Here is a 21,684-nt window from a genome sequence, read left to right on the forward strand (position 1 = left end):
TTTGCCATTCAGTCCTTCTTAAGTGATCCCATGAACGTTTTCTTCTCCTCCACAGTCTGGAAGCAGCCATGGCCAAATTTGGCGGTGGTGTCTATAAACTTGTGGTCAGTCTTCTCCAGAGCCCGCCATTTGGTCTGCACCAGCAAGTACTAGGGCAGGGTGAGCACTCACTTGTTGGTTCCCACCACGCAGCTTTTGAGCATGATAAACTAATTGGTCACTTCACTGTAGTGGACAAAGCCACCCTGGGAAGGTGCAAGGCCATTGGGTCAGCACAGATCCAGCATGGGGCTGGAGACAGGTCTGACAACACATGAGCCACTCCCCGCCCCAACCCCCCGCCTAGATTCTGGTGGTCCCAGTCACCTGACCAGAGCTGTTCTCAGAAGGAAGACAGCAAGGAATACTTCCACAGTCTGACTCTGACACTGTGCCCCGCAATCATGCAGAAGCCTCATTACTGAAAGGGAAAGCAAACTTAAAAATAAAGTTGGAGAATTAACCATTTCTAATGAAGTGTAGGCTTAGAATAAATATATAGTTCAATGGAATGAAATTGAGAATCCATAATTAAATCTTTACATTTATACTCAACTGATTCTCAACAAAGGTGCAGAAAATTTTAATGGAGAAAGAACAGTCTTTTCAAGAGTTGGTTCTAGGACACACACAAAGGAATAAAGTTAGACTCCTACCTCACAACATACACAAAAATTAATGCAAAATTTAGTATAACCCCAAATGAAAGAGCAACAACCATAGAATTATTAAAATAAAAGTGTAACTCCTCATGATTTTGTTAAGCTAATTTTTAGATTAGCTTAATCTAATCTAAAAAATGTTAGCTACACCAAAAGCAAGAGCATTAAATGAAGAAAATAAATCATGTATCATCAAAATGAAAAACTTTTGTGATGCAAACAATACCATCAAGAAGTGAAAAGGCAGCCCACAGAATGGGAGAAAGTATTTACAAACCATGTCTGATAAGGGACTCTTAAGTAGAATATACATATATATAAAATTCCTATAGCTCAATAAGAAAAAGACAAGAAAAGAATTTAGAAATGGGAATGAATATGAATAGTTATTTTTCCAAAGAATATATCAGATATCCAATAACTACATGAAAATATTATGTAAATAATGTTATCTAAAAATGAATAAACAGAAACCTCAGTTAAAAGAGTGAAGAGGCCAGAAGGGGGAGCTCTCATGTACTACTGACAATGATAGCACAGCTCAACAGGAAGAAGGAAGATTTCCTTCTCTTGCCTGGCAAGAGCTCAGCCAATGAGAGACTGTCACAACTCAGCCAATGAAAAGCCATTATACTTCAAATTCTCAATTCTTCCAATATACTCTGTTTGCTATAGGCCTCCCAACTTTATTTTTCCCTCCTTTTTTTTTTTTTTTTTTTACTTTTTATTTTTTGGCCATGCCATGAGGCATGCGGGATCTTAGTTCTCCAACCAGGGATCAAACCCACGCCCCCTGCAGTGGAAGCATGGAGTATTAACCACTGGACCACCAGTGAAGTCCCCCTTTTCCCTCTTTTAATGAGTTTTCCTCTCCTTGTTGCAGAGGACTTGCATGTGGCTCATGATTGTTGTAGATCCCATGTGGCAATTCTTTGCCAATCCTGAATAAACCCATTTTTGTTTGAGGAATAACTGGCAGTGTTTTTGTTCTACATCAACAGTTACCGAAGATGCAAATCAAAACGATAGATACCACTTCACACCAACTGGCTAACTATAGACAAGAGGACATATTATCGAGTGTTGGTAAGGATGTGGAAGAACTGGAACCCTCATGCATTGCTGCTGGGAATGTAAAATGGTGCCGCCACTTTGAAAAATATTTGGCAGTTCTTCAAAATGTTATACATAGTTACCATATGACCCAAAAATTCTCTCCTGGGTATAGACCCAAGAGAAGAAAACAAATGTCTACATAAAACCTTGCACCCACTGTTTATAGTAACATTATTTATAATAGTCAAAAAGTAGAAACAGGGCTTCCCTGGTGGCACAGTGGTTGAGAGTCCACCTGCTGATGCAGGGGACACAGGTTCGTGCCCCGGTCCGGGAAGATCCCACATGCCGCGGAGCGGCTGGTCTCATGAGACATGGCCGCTGAGCCTGCGCGTCCGGAGCCTGTGCTCCGTAACGGCAGAGGCCACAACAGTGAGAGGCCCGCGTACCGCAAAAAAATGAAAAACAAACAAACAAAAAAAACAAACGTAGAAACAAGCCAAATGTCCATCAACTGATGAATAGGTAAATAAAATGTGGTATATTCATTTAGTGAAATATTATTTGGCAATAACAAGAAATAACACACTAATACATGCTATAACATAGATGAACCTTGAAAAAATTATGTTAGTGAACCTTGAAAAAATTATGCTAAGTGAAAGCAGTCACAAAATACCACATATTGGAATATTCCACTTCTACAAAATGCCCAAATCTATAAAGACAGAAAGTAGATGAATGGTTGCCTAGGGCTGAGGAGGAGGGAATGGGAAATGACTGTAAATGAGTGTGGAATGTGTTTTAGAAGGGACAAAAACATTCCAAAATTAGATTGTGCTAATGGTTGCAGAGCGCTATGTATATACTAACACATGTTGAATGATCTACTTTAAATAGGTAAATTGTATACTACGCAAATTATAATTCAATAAAACTGTTTTTAAAAAGTTGTAATGAGTGGCTGAAATGGATCATAGATCTTAATGGAAAATGACAGATAAGCAGTACAATCTCATTAACAATACAGTACAGTTTAGTCATTAAGAATAAATTAACCAAATGCAACAGTTTGGCAAACTTCTAACACCTTGATGTTCTTTCACCCCTCAAGTTTGGTTTAACTCAAGTCCCACTTCCCCCATGAAGTCTCCAGTTGCTTGTCCCTGCAGAGATAATTTTTCTTCCCATGTTGCCTAAGACTCATCTTTTACATACTCAAAGCATCATACCCCATATTGATCTGTCCACCTCCCCACTAGGTTGAACTTAATCTTTCCACATGCAGTTCTGGTTCACTTGTATCCACCAAAAACATAGTAGTTTCTTAGTAAATGGTTGTGCAAAAACAGGCCACTAGTGATAGAAAATTTGTGTTCAATCAGCTACAACTAGGCAGAAGATAGGCTTTGCTTCATGTACACAACGTTTAGTAAAATAAACTATATTGAAATCATTTCTACATAAAATCCAGATTCCTAGGCTTTTGAAAATTTGCAGAAAATCAGGTCTCTATTTCTGTATGTTAACACTCAACTGAATGTTCACTGTTATCGCCACAATGTTATGACCCCCACCACTCCTGTCTACACACCTGGCCATTTAAATGTATTTATAGTTCCTGCCTGGCCTATGCACGCATTTAATTATGTGATTTCTGTGTTAATCAGTCAAGTATTATTCAGCTTTTAGTGGACAAGTAATTCTGTTTTATTTTACTGAAATGACCTCAGAACTAAGACTGGCATTAGAATGACCCCAGAGTTCCCCAATGACCTATGACTGGGATAAGCGGATGACTCATCAGAACATGCATACCTTCTTTTACGCATGCCAATATCACGGCAGCAAGGGGTGCCTTCCACCTGTGGTTACCAAGTAATGTAGTAAATAATTTAGCTTATTTTTTTCACCTTAGTAAAATTCCCGTAAAGTGTTTTGGTTTTTGGTTTGTGTGTGTTTGTTTTATGCTCTGTGGTTCTGCTGGGAAGTCCAGAAAATTTTCCCTAGGAGGTGGACTCCCTGTAAGACCATTCTCTATTCACCAGTTCCTGTTCTTCAAGCTGATTCATTCCCTTTCTGCCACTGAACCTGTGATTCAACCACCTTGAATGAAAAAAGATAAGAAAATTGATCTCCTTAGTTCAGTCTCCCAAGGCAATAGAAATAAAAACAAAAATAAACAAATGGGGGCTTCCCTGGTGGCACAGTGGTTGAGAGTCCACCTGCCGATGCAGGGGACACGGGTTCGGGCCCCGGTCCAGGAAGATCCCACATGCCGCGGAGCAGCTGGGCTCGTGAGATATGGCCGCTGAACCTGCACGTCCGGAGCCTGTGCTCCGCAACAGGAGAGGCCACAACAGTGAGAGGCCCGCATACTGCAAAAAAATAAATAAATAAATAAACAAATGGGACCTAATCAAACATGCAAGCTTTTGCACAGTAAAAGAAACCATAAACAAAATGAAAAGACAACCTACAGAATGGGAGAAAATACATGCAAATGATGTGACTGACAAGGGCCTACCTTCCAAAATATACAAACAGCTCATACAACTCAACACCAAAAAATCAAACAACCCAATCAAAAAATGGGCAGAAGACCTAAATAGACATTTTTTCAAAGAAAAATTACAGATAGCCAATAGGCACATGAAAAGATCTCAACATCACTAATTATTAGAGAAATGCAAATCAAAACTACAATGGGGTATCACTTCACACCAGTCAGAATGGCCATCATTAAAAAGTCTACAAATAACAAATGCTAGAGAGGGTATAGAGAAAAGGGAACCATTCTACACTGTTGGTGGGAATGTAAGTTGATGCAACTACAATGGAGAACAGTATGGAGGTTCCACAGAAAACGAAAAATAGAGTTACCATATGATCCAGCAATCCCACTCCTGGGCATATATCCAGACAAAACTATAATTCAAAAAGATACACATACCCCTATGTTCATAGCAGCACTATTCATAATAGCCAAAAGATGGAAACAACCTAAATGTCCATTGACAGATGAATGGATAAAGAAGATATGGTACATATATACAATGGAATACTGCACAGCTATAAAAAAGAATGAAATAATGCCATCTGCAGCAAAATGGATGCAACTAGAGATTAGCATACTAAATGAAGTAAGTCAGAAAGAGAAAGACAAATACCATGTGATATCACTTATATGTGGAATCTAAAATATGACACAAATGAACAGATCTATGAAACAGAAACAGAATCATGGACATAGAGAACAGACTGGTGGTTGCCAAGGGGGAGGGGGCTGGGAGAGGGATGGAGTGGGAGGTTGAGGTTAGCAGATATAAACTTTTATATACAGAATGGATAAACAACTAGGTCCTACTGTATAGCACAGAGAACCATATTCAATATCCTATGATAAACCATGATGGAAAATAACATATAGAAAAGAATGTGTATATATATATATATATATATATATATATATATATACACACATACAAATACATGTATATATGTATATATAAGTAAATCATTTTGCTATACATCAGTAATTAACACAACATATAAATTAAACTCCATGTAAAAAAATAAAAAGAAACAAAAAGAAAAGTCATCCCATTCAGTCTTACAGCTTCAAGTACTATGTGAAATATTTGATGACTTCTATCACTGATGACTACTAAGTATGCATCTTCCACCTGGGCCTCCTCCCCAAACTTTGATCTACTGGACATCTTGAACTTGAGCTCTTGATATCCCTCCAAGCCAACTCCTCCAGTAACCATCCCCATCTCACTGATAGCAACTCCATTCTTCCACTGCTCAGGCAAAACCTTTGGAGTCACTCTTGATCCTCTCTTGTTCTCACTCCCCAGATTTTGTTCATCAACAAATCCTGTTGGCCTTACCTTTAAATATATCCAAATCCGATCATGTCTCCCACTTCCACTCCCACCTCCTGGCCCAAGTCAGCCTTATCTCTTAACTGAAACATTGGAAAAGCCTCCACACTGGTCTTTCTGCTTCTGTCCCTGCCACTGCTCCCCACATCTCTTTCAGTGTATCCTCAGAACAGCAACTCGAGTGATTCTCAGGTTATATGAAATATGTCACATCTGACTCCTCCTGTGCTGGCTTCCCTGTTTCCCTCAAACTACAAGCCAACAGCCTTAAAGTGGCCTTGTAGACCACAGATGACACAAACTTCTGTCCCCTCTCTGGTCTCTTCTTTTGTTATATTATAACCTCTACTCCAGCCACTGGCCTCCTTGCAGTCCATGAAAACCATGGAATGTTCCTTCCTGAGATATCTGCATGTTCTTCCTTCAGCTCTTTCTTCAGATTTCACTTTCTCTACGAGGCCTCTATGGACACCCTCTTTTTTTTCTTTTTTTTTTTTGCGGTACGCAGGCCTCTCACTGTTGTGGCCTCTCCCATTGCAGAGCACAGGCTCCAGACGCGCAGGCTCAGCAGCCATGGCTCACGGGCCCAGCCGCTCCGCGGCACGTGGGATCCTCCCGGACCGGGGAACGAACCCGCGTCCCCTGCATCGGCAGGCGGACTCCCAACCACTGTGTCACCAGGGAAGCCCAATGGACACCCTCATTACGGTTTTTCTCCTGGTACTTCTGATCCTCCTTACCTAATTTATTTTTGGTTTAGCAGTTATCTCTGTCTCTATATTTTGCAACATATATGCACACACACCACACACACATATATATCATATATATATATATATACATATGTACAGTTTTATTTTTATTTAGGAAATTATATGTAAACATTTGTATTTTTATGTATATTTTATAAATTATATATGAATGCATTTTATATATTTTACTTTTTCATATATTTTGCTGTACATTTTACTTATTCCCCATGTCCATTGTCTGTTCCACCCTCCCAGAATATATAAGCACCATGAGGGCAGAAATATCTGTTGGTTGTGTTTCCTGCTGAATTCCCAAAACAGAGAAAAGGAGCTGGCACCTGAGAAGGTGCTCAAGGAATCGAATTAGTTGCTCTGTTCAAACCCCACTGACCAGAGCTCAGTCGCATGCACCCCAATCTAACTGCAGGGGATGCTGGGAAACACAGAGGGGCAGAGAGAGAGGTACTGAACTCCAGCCATCTCTGCCGTGTCCAGGATATAAGTATAAGCAGTACTAGTGCAGCTCCTGTCTCTAACCTTCAGACCCATACCGCACGCGGCATGTGCAATGCTATGGTGCAATGCCCTTTTTTGCGTTCTAGTTCATTCCTTCCAGTAGCAGGCACGTTTCTATCTTCTGTTTTCACTTCTCTGGGAAGTTATCTAAGGCTAGGCCCGCATTTGTCACTTTCGTTCCTCACTGTAGCAATCCCCCAGCCAGAGAGGCAGAACTGGTAACCAAAGCCAGAGGAGACAGCCTTTCCTTTCTCCTTTGTGTGGGAAAGTGTCATTTCCTACTTTAAATAAAGGCAAATTCATTCTTATTAGGAATATGGCAGCTCCCCAAGTCTTCCCTTAAAAGAACCCTCTGCAATGCTCTCTATGCTCCCTCCCACCTCCGAACTCCCTCAAGCTTGAAACGACCTTTGTCAACTTCCTGGCTTTAAAATAATTGACTTGCCTAAGGCACACTGAACTTGAAATTCACCTGTGGGGCAGAGTACAGAAATTAAGAGGCCAAAGTCACCAAAATTATAAAGCGTTCCCATACAAAGTGATGAAAGGAGAAGGGAAAAATTTCATATTCTTTGAACACATTTATTAGATTCCAGTAATTCCAAATTCCAAGAGAGCAGGGGACAACTTCCCTGTTGTCACCCAAAGAGCCTAGTGCAATGCCTGGCACAGAGTAGGAACATAATACATATTTGTTATATGATTGAAATGAACACTGGTCTCTGTCTTTGGTTCTAGAAATGCAGTCATATTTATCTATGATTAAGCTTCACAGATAAATATTATTACCTATTCTGCAGATAAGAAAACGGGGATTCACAGAGATAGAGTAATTGGCCCAAAGTTCCACAGATAGTAAGGGATAATCTGGGAATGGGACCAGGTCTTTCTTACTCTGTCCATGGCATCCCACTGCCTGGTATGTTAGTGTGAGCTCGTGGCTAATGCCCAGGAGAATGGCTCTGTGCTAACGTAATCACTCAGTGTGGGTAAAGCCCTAGGATGCCTTCATACAGGGTAAGGAAAGAAGGGCTTGCAAATCCTCTTCCTCTTTTCTTAGAAAAAGAGAGGAAGGCACCCATGTGATTTCTTCCCATACCACCATGTGAGCCTCACAGCCACAGCCCTGTATCTGCTCATCGACAGAGAGATTAATGATGATTGTCGTAATCAATGTAGTCAGCTTTGCTCTAGCATGTACTGCACACCAACCATTATGATTTTCAGTCCTTTGTCTCAGTTTGTCTTTCACCTTAATCCTCTGTGGAGGGTGCTACCATCATTTCTAGTTTTTAGTTGCAGTTAAGTAACTTCCTCTAGGTCACACATCAAGGTGTCCAGGCAGGAACTTCAATCCAGATCTGTCTGACTGTAGAGGGTGAGATGGTAACCTTGATGGTGGACACCATCTCACAGGGACATACCCATGTGCAAAGAAGCAAACACACACACACTCGTGCAGAGATACCAACCCCCAACCCTTGGGGGTTGTGTAGGCAGAGTTCTGAGGGTCCTGAAGATTAGGGAAGAAGACCCACTGGTTCTTATTCCCTGTCTCACTCCCAGGAGAGTGGCTGGCTTAGGGACATCCAGAGGTACGGCAGGGAAAGAAGAGCATCGTCAAGCAAAGAAGGAAGTCCTACATTGAGAGTTGGCTCCCAGCCACTCCTCCACTGATCCATAATGTGCAGAGCAACCTATAAAAGCATTTCCTATTCATGCCCCCATTTTCTCCCTCTTCCATTTGTTCCACTGCTTTTCCAGTGAAGAGGAACTGAGATGTATTGGACATCTATCTTGTGCCTGAAGCTTTACATACATGAACTCTTTGAAGAACCTTTAGGACTATGTATGATTATCCACATTTTAGAGATGGAGGAACTAACATTCCAAGGACTGACTGGACAGGAATCACACAGCTACCTAATGGCACAGGATTGTGTGACTCTGGAGCCAGTGATCTTCCTGTCACACTCTGTAAAAGTTGTTCGCTTTCTTACAAACTAAGAATGACTAAAATAGATTGAGAACTGCTGTTTTGCAGCACTATTCTAAGCTCTCGATCTGAAGAATTGCATCCCATCTTCACAAAACCCTCTGAGGTAGTTCCTAGTATTTTATAAAGGGCGATGGTGAGGAGAATGTTGCTGAAGTAGCTTAGGAAACATGCAGCTGGAAAGTTGCACAGCGAGACTTCAAACCCAGGAGGTTGACTCCAGCACCCAGGCTCTCATGTGTTACCTCGTGCTCCCTCCAGAATTCCATGCGTGCAGTATAACTAGCACAATAGTCTGCTGAACAAAGAAACTAGTTCAAAGGAACATTTGCCTCCTTTCTCCCTGGACATCAAAGGGGCCATTTCTCTGGAGAAAAAACAATTATGTCATTAAAAAAATGTATGTGTGTCCATTACTGTTTTTGCATGCAGGACTGCCAAATGAAATACAACTCTGAACAAAAGCTATGCTAAAACAATGGGCTCTTTGGAGGGTAAATAGAAGGCAGAATTGTTGTACAATTGAAAGATTTTATTGGTTCTCACTGTTTTCCTTTGCCTTGATTATTTTGCTATGTATATATGAGTTTTGGGTTATAGCAAACCAGGAATTATTCTAGGATAGTCTTTGTCGTCTAGATAACCTGTTGACTGTACGTTTCGCTCTTTGTTCAGCTCTGTGAATGATGTCCATTTTTTAAGATTCTTTTTGATAGTAAATTGAATTGTGAAGGTTCTGTTTTTACACGTTATGACAACCCCCTCTTATTATCTAGATTACCTAGGACCATCCTAGAAAATAAGCAAAAGAGAAATGCCTCCAAGAACAGAATCCAAAGAGGGGTCAGCTCTGAGCTTGCCAAATAGAGGGGATGTTACCAGTAGGTCTATTCAAGTAAATCTAGTCCAGAAGAGCCAAGCCAAAATCAGGACAGAGAGAGACAAAGGCAAACATCATGGAACAAATAAGAACAAAATCAGGACAAGATTTAATTTTTAAAAAAGTTAAAAAAACTTTACATGTAAAAGCAATCATATTTTTTTATTTAAACATTTTAAGAAGAACAAAATTTGAATACCAAATATTATAAGGCCAAGGACACATACCAAAGAGATAATCAGAGAACAGACAGTAGGGCAGGCAGAAGAAGGATGGTTCAAAACAGGCTGTTGAATACCGAGGTTCCTTTGAGAACCACAGACAGGGCTGAATTCAACCTATGAAGCTGAATCATTCAAAAAGTACCAAGGGCACATGATGGGTGGCACAGTTTGTCTTGGGTGAGGGGCTGCCTGACGCTGGCAGAAATTCAGCTTATGCCACTTGGAACAAAAGTCATCTTAGCAACTTCTCTTGGGAGTGACACAACTTAGAGTGATCCTGGAGGAAAGAGATGGGGTTAGGGGGTGGGGTGGGGAAAGGAGCAGGGAGAAGAAAGTAGAGGAAGATGCATTTGATCAGACCCTATCTTCCTGGTATATATAAACCTGACTCCTAACCATTGGAAGGAGCTGAGCCCTCTACGGCCTTGACCTCCTAAAGAACCTAACAGCCTCAGTATGCCGAGACAAGTTTTCTCCCATAGCAGAAAAAAATCACCTTCCCTACCCCTGCCATCTGAGAGTCTTCACCACACACAGCCAAATATCCTTCCCCTCTTGGCCTGACAAAGGAGAGGAACTTTCACACAAGGAGGACTTGTAATCACTGGCAGATAAAAACTGGTAAATTTTTGTTAATCATGTCTCTGGCCTGAACAAGCCTCTTTACAAGTTACAATTCCTAAGTTAATAATTGCTGAAAAAATACAATTCCCTTCCCAACTCTAAGATTCAATCAATGGTCATGCTGATAAGAAATATCACTAGTTTAGAAAAAATTGTTTACATTACTGATATAAGAGAGTTTAGTAGTTACCAATACTGGCTCTGGAAGAAAACAACCAGGTGATAAACTCCATTCAGCCATGCAGATGCTATGTGACTCTGGAAAATCACTTTTCCTTTCTCAGCCCAAGATTCTACCTCTGTGTAACTAGGGAATAGTATCTATCTATATCAGAGACCTGTGTTGAAGAGTAAAATATGTAAGATATATAGACAAAGTATTTAGCAAGTTGTCTGACATATTAAGCCTTGAATAAATGATAAGAGGTCTTCATATTATAAGACCAGTTTTGAAAATATTACTAAAGACACTTTGTTATTGTTTTCCTAGTTGATGGTGATGATGATGTTCGGGTTTTTTTGGTTGTTGTTGTTATTACCTTCAGTCCATTACTGGAATAAAACTATATCTTAGGATAGGAAAAAATGATAAAATCATATACAGTGCTTACTGTGAGTCAGGAAGGGGTTACAGTGATGTCACAGCCCAAAGACCCAAACCCTGAAAAAATAAAAAAGCATCAGTATCTTTCTCAAAAGTTGGAAGTCATTTAAATTAGACTACATCTGAATATGAATATTTGTCTCATGGAGCTATAGAAAGTTCATTTACATATCACTCTATGTAAAGCATGATAACTCAAAAAGGTATACAATATTAGCTACTTTTTTGTTGCCTTTCATTTTTAAAAGTGTCCAGTTTGTACAGTAATTGCATGGTCACATAAATTATGGTCTTTTTTTACACATAAGTTGTTTCATGTTGGAATATGTTGTGAAATAGCTAAATGAAGCTGAAGTAAACCTTCAGCACCAAGGAAAGGCCACGATTCTATCTCAGCAACAAATTTGGTTCTGAGTTTCCTAGTGGCCAAGGCAAAAATAGTACATGATCAGTTATGTGATCCTCATTTCTAGAAAGGAAAGAGATATTGAGTGTTTGATAAAAGCAATTTTGTACATGGAAACTCCTGTAGGAGACAGAGAATAATTAAGTGGATAATGAAAAATGTGGCAGGTCTGAAGCATTATTGGTGAATTTGGGTATTCTGCTCAACTCTGCTGCTGATTTTTGGCATATATGAAAATGTTTGGTAAATTGAAGGGACAGACTATGGAAATCTGCATCTATAACATTCCCTGGGGTTCAGACATATATAAAAATATCAAGGAAGTTGTTCCATGGCCTTATAAAAGTCAATATGCAACACTGTGAGTAAAATAAAGATTCATCCTAAGAAAAAGTTGAATGGTAAATTTAACTCAGAAAGGAAAAATAAGTAAATAACCTTCATTTAGAGATAACCATGGATTTCTCAGGGCCACATGTTGGCTATCTATTCCTAAATCTGAATCTACACAGGTTTCTGTAATGTGATGCCTCGATACTTGTAAGAGAGATGTTGTAGGTAAAATCTAAAAATCTAAAATCTAAAAACCCAAACATCTATCCATGGAATACAATTCAGCAATTTAAACAAATGAACTAGATTTAAGTGGACCAACACAGACCTTTAAAAAGAAACATCATGTTGAATGAAATCTAAGCTAATTACAGAAAGCTGAATATTGTATGAAATATCTGTAAAAAAATTTTTAAACTTCAGCGTATGGTTTATGTATTCAAGGTTGGTGAGTTATACGTCAAATTCATCCTAATAGTTATCTCTTGGGAAGGAGTGGGTGGTCTGGAATGGGACGAAGCAGTGAGCTTCAACTTGACAGTGATATTATTGTATTAATGACAATTTGTGAAACAAATATTATAAAATATTAATACTTGTTAATTGCAAACGGCAGGTATACAGGTGGTTGTTAAATTGTTCTCTTTTTGCTTCTGTATCTTTCAATTTTCACTTTTTCAAAGAATAAAAGCATACCTGTTTGACAAGTAAGTTCCTACTGAGAGCCAAGCACAGCTGCTCTTGTACCCTTGTTACACCATAAACCCCAGATCATGGAGGCCTTCCTCCGCCTGCCGTGGGCTACACAGGCTTGGCATCCTCAGGTCTGAAGCAGTCCCAGAGGGGACCTTGGTGCCTGGAATAGTGAGGGGAACACCGTGGAAATGAGAGTTTTCTGAGCCTTCGTCTGACTCTCCACTGAAGAGCCCAGAAATAATTCAGGACAATTTGAAGCAGTCTGGGTTCCTGTGGTCACTGCTCAAGATCAAGAACTTTTCTGGAAGTTTCCTTTTGTAGAATCTATAGAATAACAGGTAAGGATTGGTCCAACCCATGGGTTGGACACTTGGCAAGTACTTTAGTAAACTCTTTGAAGTAGTAATTGTTAATGCACCCAGATTTCCCTCATTCTGAACCTAAACTACTTGTTAGGGAAGATATATGTATTGAGAAACTAAAATCACTAGTGTGTCATTTACTTTTTTGAGGAAAATGGGGTTGTGGGATGGGGATGCCCATTTTGAACATGTAGGTGTGCATCTGCCAGTAATACGGGTGCGTATAATATGGGAACATGGCATCTTCTCCCTGGAAAGTACCACTGTCCCCATGCTAATGCTTCCTAACCTGTGTAACTCATAGTCTTTCTTCAAAGCTTATGGGATCACCTCCAGGAAGTCTTACCCTCTCTTACCCAGTCCCCAGGTTTGGTTGGAGGATTCATCAAAACACCTTTAGAATATCTCCTTCTTAAGATTTCTCAGATGACCCTTTTTATTATATTGGCAGTGAATATGAAGAAGTTTTAACTTTCTGAAAACTAATGGATTTTTCCCCAAAGTTATTTTACAGTCATATATACACAGCTTGATTTTATTGCATTATTTTCTAACTTTATATAGAATTAAAGGAAACTGCATCCCATAAGCTTTTGAGTAGATGTGGCTACAGAAAGCCTGTCCTGCTGACACTCTTGTCTAAGGGAATAACCCATGGCCTCTGTTGTCCAGTGGCTGTGACTAATGCACCAAGGGTGGGAACTTGGCAAAAAGTCAGCCTATTCTCAGGTTGACCTCTGGTCTATGACCAGAACTGACACTAAAGAATAACATTTCTTTATGGTTCAATATATATCATGTACTATACTAAGCATTTACCATACATTATTGGATTTAGTCCTCACAACAATCCAATGGATGTAAGAACCATAATTTTCCCCATATGACTATGGGAAAATTGAGATTCTGAAAGTTTAACAACTTGCTTAAGGTCACAGAGTTAATAAAAGTGGGAGCTAGATTTTTATCTCAGGTCTGTGGGACTCCAAAGTTAAATTTGTATGGCCTGGTGTGAAAAAAATGTCTTGACATCAAATTCTTCTCTTACAAATGTGGAACTGAGCAACATGGTGAGACCATAGGTATTATGATGGAGTCAGAAGCTGAGAGGATGCCTTGAGGTAAATCCATGTCCAACAAGGCCATGGAAAATCAGAAGCAAGTAGCAAATCTGAGCAAGCAAAGAAAAGTTAATATGAAATAGGTAAGAACTGAGAAGATGTGCAGGAAGGGGATTCAAGCTGGTAACAAATGAACGTTAAGGAGATGCATGAGTTTCACACTTTAAGGATCCTGGGGCCATTTTGGATGAGAACGTCTCCTGCCTGACTTCATCTAAAATTTCTGTGGTTCTTACTATCCACATATATGTATCATTCTGAAGAAAAGCACCTTCAGATAGAACCATAGCATAGAGCATAGAGGAAACTCATATCATTGCCTCTAATGCCTTCGTGTCCATGAGGCAGTGTTCACTACCACCAAGTTACAATCAATGAAATGAGGCTCAAAACGATCGTCACTTGTCCAAGGTCATAATTCAAATCTAAGCATGACTGACTTTCAAACCTGTTTTTGTGGCTCCCAAAATGCCTTCTAAGGATGATCTAAAGAATCGGATGTTGGGGAATCCCTGGTTGAGATAAATGCTGTGAGAGGAAAGAAAAAGACATTTTTGCCCTGTCCTCATAAAGCAGGCTGGAAACTAACTATGATAGACTCTGGGCTACTATGGTCAATGGTAATTGGGTCCATTCAAGAGTGAGTAGGGCATCTGTATGCAGGTGGTTCACGCATGTGTAAGCACACTATCGTGTGTGTCTCTACAGAAACACAAATACATGGATGGGCCTGGATGTTTCTGTGGGTGAATTGTGTAGGAATATATGTTTGTACCGATATGAGAAATGTGAGGTGTTTTTTTTTTTTTTTTTTCATTTTATCTATAGAAGAAACTTTGTGATTAACACAATCAAAATCTATTGAAAATGTCAAAATTTTCTGTCAGTTAGAGATCTGGTCTAAACCCATTTCCCTAAGGTGTTGTAGAATACATCAACTGTGCATTTGCTGAGATCTCAGCCTAGATTAGATGCAGGAATTGTTTATTTCACTGACCTTGAGCATTCTAGGGCTTTTTATCTTCTTGCTGAGGTGTTCAACTGCAAAGAATTAGAACGATTTCCAGGGACCCTTTATGAACATCTAACAAAATGAAACACAGTAGCATCACCATCAGGATTTTGTGTCTGACAAAGTACTTTCAACTTCTACAATATTATTTGACCCACATAACAAATCTATGAAGGAGACATTTTAAAGTTGAAGAAACTGAGACTTAGGAACATTAAGCTTTGCAGCCAATGGGACATCTTGATAGATATGGAGTAGAAACAGAACTTTAAATCAGACCTTCTTTCTCGCAGGCCTACATTCTTAAAAATGGGCTCCCAAAACGTTCTCATAGTTTACTTATTCCCTTTCCAGTAAAGAAAACTCTCTTCGTTATTTTAAATTAGTTCCTGCACAAGACTTTTCTGTGTCTTTTGGTGATGTACAACTGTCTGTCCTTTACGTGAGAAAGTTTCTCTTGTCTCTTTATTTTGTCATTGTGGCCTAAAGACATGCCTTCAGCCTGCGTATAAACTGAAGGCTCCCTGAGAGCTTTGCCTGGTTTCTGTATGCAGAGCAGTCCCTCTCATACTTGAGCAATGTATACATTCCATCTGCAAAGAAAACATTTTCATGGACCCCCCCAGTGCTGTCTGCATAATTTTATTACAATATAACTTATATAGGTATACATATAAACTCATTATAATCACCTTATGCTTATAGCTCTTACCCTGGTATAAAACCTGAAAATATTCACCAAGTTATCACAAACAGCACTGTAGAATCATTATATTCCAAGGAATCAACATCAGATTTACATGTCAGTTGATATAATTTTGCTGAAACCAAAAGTGCTGTTTGAAATGTGAGTATTGTAATAGCTGCTTGGGCAAAGTCTGTGTGCATATGTGTGTTCTATTTTTATCAATTTTGTGTAATTTAATAATTCAGTTCTTCCAACTTATGCCTCTATTCAATTTATTATTATGACTTGTGATGTCATTTAGTTTCTATCTGAAATACATGCATCATTTTCATGTTAAATTCTACTTTGCTTCTTTTTCCACAATGAAGGTAATGCTAACTGTTAACAATACAATAAAAAAATAAATAAACATGAGGAAAAAACTTTTGCCTAGAGTATACAATTACGAGGTGGTCCTCCAAGCAATCTAAAATAGACTAAAATTAATTTTGAAAAGTATCTTCAAACTGATCACAAAAGTATTTTTTTAACACTGATAAGGATCTTTAGAGAGAACTCAAGAGCAACAGTTGCAGAAAAACAGTTCAAGCAAAATGAAAATTGAAGAGTGTGGATTCCTACAGCCTAAGATAAGTTAGCCAAATGAGATAGAGACTGCAGAAGGTACTTTCCAATAAATTATCATTTGTGATGTCCAAACGGTCTTGTGACATTGCTGTTTTAACACTATGTGTCTATCAGTTCCTGCGAAGTATGATAATGTGTCTAACAGAAGAAGCCAACAGATATCAGATCCAGGATTAGAGCCTATTTTTCTGGCTCTCAGAGCATAGTGCAGAGTAAAAGAGCATCAGAGGTCAGGAGTAGCAGCTTAACAGACATGGAGTGGGAACTAGCAGAGAAGGATTTCCTGTAACTCTTAGACCCCAAGTAAGTCTAGAGACCATAGACTTATAAGGACTCCTTCAAAAAGAGCTAGTCTTTCCCCCTCACAAGGCCCCATCATCCTCAAAGGCCAGTGAGGTCAGGGAAGGAGCTTCATAGTAGGCAGTTAAACCATTTATGCTATAGACTCAGAGGAAGGACAGAATGGTAAAGCAGGAAGATCCAGAGGAATAAATACAACCTGGATGGGACTTCTGGAAGTAGGGGGTGGAAAGTAGGCAACTCAGATTCATCTTGAGAAGAATATAAGCTTGAAAGTGCTTGACTTGAGTCCCATTCTCAATCTGCCCAGCTCTCCAGAGTAGAAATCCAGAAGAAGGGGGGTCTACTTCCAGAATGGTAGGGGAAGGGTCTCTGAAAATCCACTCCTCCTCAAAGTAATGAGAACACTGGCAAAAATTGTCAAAAGCTACTTTTTCAGAACTTGGGCTTTTAACCATCAAAGGAGTGTTTATTCAGGAAAAATGGTTGAATCAAATAAGAACAGAGAGCCTCTGGCATTTTAAATCACCCTAACACCATCACCTTCTTCCAGCTCTTGAAAGCCAACAGGCTTGCAACTATGCTAGCTAGCTACGCCAGCAACTTGTAAGTCACAGGAGCGGGAAAAACAGGTTTGGACCATCCTAGAAGCCCTTCCCTGGATAATTGCATTATTTGATCTTTCTGAAAGCTCACTGAAAATCTCCATTCTCAGAACTCATCGTTTATTGACCTGACTCAAAGCCACAATCATTTGACATCACAGCTGACCCAGTGGCACTACCAGTTGGTGTTAATATGAGTTGGTGTTCAAAATATGTAAAACTCAATCGTCTAAGACAGCGCACATTTATTATCGTAAGGTTTGAGATGTTGACACTCTGACAACAGTCTCCCTAGGTTAAAATCAAGGTGTCGGTGGGAATGTATTCCTTCTGGAGGCTCTAAAGGAGAAACCATTTCCTTTTCTCATGCTTTTAGAGGTGCCCTCCATTGTTTGGATTGTGGCCTCTTTCCTCCATCTTCAAATGCAGCAAACCTGCATCGCTTTGACCAACCATCCTTTCATAGTCACATCTCCCTCAGAAACTCTGCCTCTGCCTCCCCCTTCCACTTTTAAGGATCCTTGAAATGACATTGGTCCCTCTCTATTAATCAGGATAATCTCCTTATGTTAAACTCAGCAGATTAGCAAACTTAATTCCATCTGCAAACTTAAATTCCCTTTGTCATGGAACATAACTTATTCACAAGTTCCAAGAATTAGAATATGTACATTTTGTAGGGCAATTTTTCTTATTATCACACCTTATGACCCAGCAGTTCCACTCCTATGTATATCCAGGATAATTGAAAGTATATGTCTGTAAAAAGCATGTGTACAGAAATGTTCGTAGCAGGATTATGTATAATAGCCAAACAGTAGAAATTCCTCAAATGTCCATTAACTGATGTATGATATATCCATACTGTAGAATATTATTTGAGCATAAAATACATGGTACAACCTGGATGAGCCTTGAAAACATTATTCTAATTTTAAAAAGTCAGATGCAAAAGACCACTTATTGTATAACTCCATTTATATAAAATGTCCAGGAGAAGCAAATTGATAGAGATGGAAAATAGCTTGGTTGTTGCCAGGGAATGAGGGAGGGAGGAATAGAGAGTGACTGCTAGGGGGTATGGAGTTTCTTTGGGGAGATAATGAAAATATTATGGAATTAGTGGTGATCAATGCACAGCTTTGTGAATATATTAAAAATCATTCATTGTACACTATAAAAAAGTAAACTTTGGTATATTGTTTCTATCTCAACAAAGGTGTAACAAAAAATAAGATTTAGGAAGTACAGATACAGACTTGGAACCAAAGCCTAAGGCATCCATATAGAAAGCGACTTTCTGTGTGGGTTTCAGAAGGGAGTATTTTCTAAGCATTTCTCCCTCAGGAGACAGAGAAACTCAGCATGGGAATGGTCATATAGACTCTCCCTCATCTCATCTTTCTATCTCTTTCTCCATTAAAACTTATTTTGCAGGAAGAGAGATCAGGCAGTCTGCCCATAGCCACACAACTCACCAGCAGTGTCTGGGATTTGAATCCAGACTTGTCTGGCTCCAAAGCCTATGCTGTTTCCACTAAAGGAAGCAGCTTTCAAGCTGTGCAATCATCACCTCATACCAGGAACCCAAACTGAAATAGCAACAACAGCAATAAGATAACAGTTTTGCCACTAAAGGAGCTCTTCTCCCAGCCACATGTCATTGGGGATATGACCATAATACACATTAATAATAATGAAAGTTAATCATATGCAACATCATTCAGAGTGTAGCTTAAAGTCTTTTATTTGGTTCATGTTTCCATGATTATTATTCCAACTGAAGAGGGTTTCTGAGGGCTCTCGAAGACCAAGTCATCACTATACAGTGCTCTTAATAACTTTTTCAGTATTTCCCTTTATTGTCAATTAATATTTATAAGTGTCTAGAAGGTTCACATTCTAGTATTCGAGAAATTCTTTATTAAGTAACTTGTGTAGAAAGCACTAAATGTGTGTGCGTGCATGCAGCTCTTACATCTGAGGTTAATTTCTGAATTTATTTGATTCACTATTCATTAACCCATTGGCAGAATGTTATATAGATGTGTGACCTGGGTCCTCCAACCCAAGATTGAGATATTAGTATTCATTTATTATGTGGGTAGGTCACCTAGGTGGAATGACTCTGTGTCATTAGGCTTCAGGAATGACAGGCAATAGTGAATAAAACACAGTCTTTTGAGAGAATCCAAAAAGGTTAGTCTTTCCCACCAGAAGTAGAAGTGATGTGCCTATTTTGGGAAAACAGATGTTATTAATACTTCTGGCATTCCTTCAAAGCTTTTGGAACATGGACATTCTAAAATGACTTCTACTTCAAAAGTTATCTTCCCCAGTGTGATAAATCGTTAACAGTGCCCTGAGCTGAGTATTCTCAACAACGTGGGCCAAGTGAATCAGTCACCTTAATCCAATAGATTTTAGACTTCAAATGGATGTCTGAGATGATCTGTTCATAAAACATTAGGGATCATGGTGGTCATCCAAAGTCCAACATTCTGATTAAATAGTTGAGGTCCAGAAAGTTTTACACACATGTCTGAGACCCCATATCTATTTAAGGGAAGATCCAGTTTAGAATCTGCCTATAAACTTATTTCCCAAACATCACTGAGCATCAGCTGTATGCTAGAAGCTGAGGATATTGGCTGGCTTCCACGACCTTACAGTGAATTGGGGAGACAGCAGGTGAATCGATATTCATGGTGCAACACTACACAGGCTCTGAATTGGACAGCCTGGATTCAAATCTCAGAAAGTCCACTTGCTAGACATGGTACCTGAGTAACATCTTCTGAAAAATGGGGACAAGCATTGCACCTACATTTTAAAATTGTTGTATGAATTGATTGATATAATATCTGTGAAATTCTTACAGTAGTGCCCAGTATACTATAAGCAATTGATATATCTTACCTATCAACATCAAAATTGCCATCATCATCATTATACGTACCATGATAAAGTTAAATAAAAGGTTTTAAATCAATATTCAGATAAGGGGTTCATAGTCGAGCCTGTAAAGCAGAGCTATAGTTGGAAGCAAAGAACAAGGATGATGTGTCATGCTGAATAATGTCCTGCCAAGTATATCAGGTCCTAATCACTGGAACCTGTAAATGTTACTTTATTTGGATAAAGGGGCTTTGCAGATGTAATTAAGTTAGGATTTTTAGATGGAGAGATTATTCTTTATTATCCAGGTATGCCCTAAATATAATCACAAGTATCCTTATAAGAGAGAGGTAGAGGGGGAGATTGACACAAAGATACACAGAAGAAAAGGCAATGTGAAGATGGGACAGAGAAGGACAGTTGAAGATGCTGGCCTTAAAGATTGAAGCCATGTTGATCACAAGCCAAGGGATGCTGACAGCCACCAGAAAAAGACAAGGAACAGATTCTTCTCTAGAGCTCCCAGGGGAGAATGAGGCTTTGCTAACACCTGGACTTGGGCTCAAAGATATTGATTTAAGATGTCAGGCCTCCAGAACCATAAATGTGTTGCTTTAAGCCATCAACTTTGTGGTATTTGCTACAGCAGTCACAGGAAACTAATATAGAAGGCTTCCTGGAATAGGAGATGTATACTACAGGATGAGTAAAAATTAGCTGAGCAAATAAGAGAGGAGAGGTTTAGTACATAAAAGGAAAATTTCTAAAGAGGCTCTGAGTTCATAATTCTGTAAAGCTGGAATGAAGATTATCACTAGAAGAGTTGCTGGAGATGAGGCTAGAGAAGAGGTAGAAGAAAGATTATCAAACTCCTTGAGGGCATATTTTGAGGTTTTTATTTGTTCAATATTTTACATTTAATTTTCATTTTATATTGGATATAGTTGATTTACAATGTTGTATTAGTTTCAGGTGTAGAGCAAAGTAATTCAGTTATACATATACATATAAATATATATATATATATGTATGTATATAGGTTATTACAGAATACTGAGTTTGAATTTTATTCTAAACATATGGTGTTCAAGCATGCTCATTTAACACAAACCTTTCTGAAGAATTAAGAAAAGCCCAGTGCTTCTCCCTGAAAAGGGAACAAATAACCTCTGACATTATAATAGAACTTGGGGAAAGAGGGGAAACCTACTGCATATAAATATCTGGCTCATCCAAATGGGTATCACTGGGATGTTTCTTAAGAAATGGGACTGTTTGACTCTCAGCAATAACAACAGCTATGGAAATAATGCAGGGTCCTAGAAAGAGCTGGTTTCAGAGCCAAGTTTGAGAACAACATCTTTCTTGATGCCAAGTTAAAAAGAAACAGCTT

At 39.1% G+C, this 21,684-nt stretch overlaps 1 non-coding gene across 1 annotated transcript; it reads right to left on the reverse strand.

Annotated features, from left to right (window-relative positions):
* Window positions 1–375: 375 nt before the first annotated feature.
* Window positions 376–469, reverse strand: LOC136123976 (small nucleolar RNA U83B). Its single transcript, XR_010655931.1, has one exon. It is a non-coding gene; the product is annotated as a small nucleolar RNA U83B (small nucleolar RNA).
* Between the last annotated feature and the right edge of the window lie 21,215 nt (window positions 470–21,684).

The sequence above is a fragment of the Phocoena phocoena genome, chromosome 5 (genome assembly GCF_963924675.1).
Source record: "Phocoena phocoena chromosome 5, mPhoPho1.1, whole genome shotgun sequence".
Taxonomy (NCBI): Eukaryota; Metazoa; Chordata; class Mammalia; order Artiodactyla; family Phocoenidae; genus Phocoena; species Phocoena phocoena.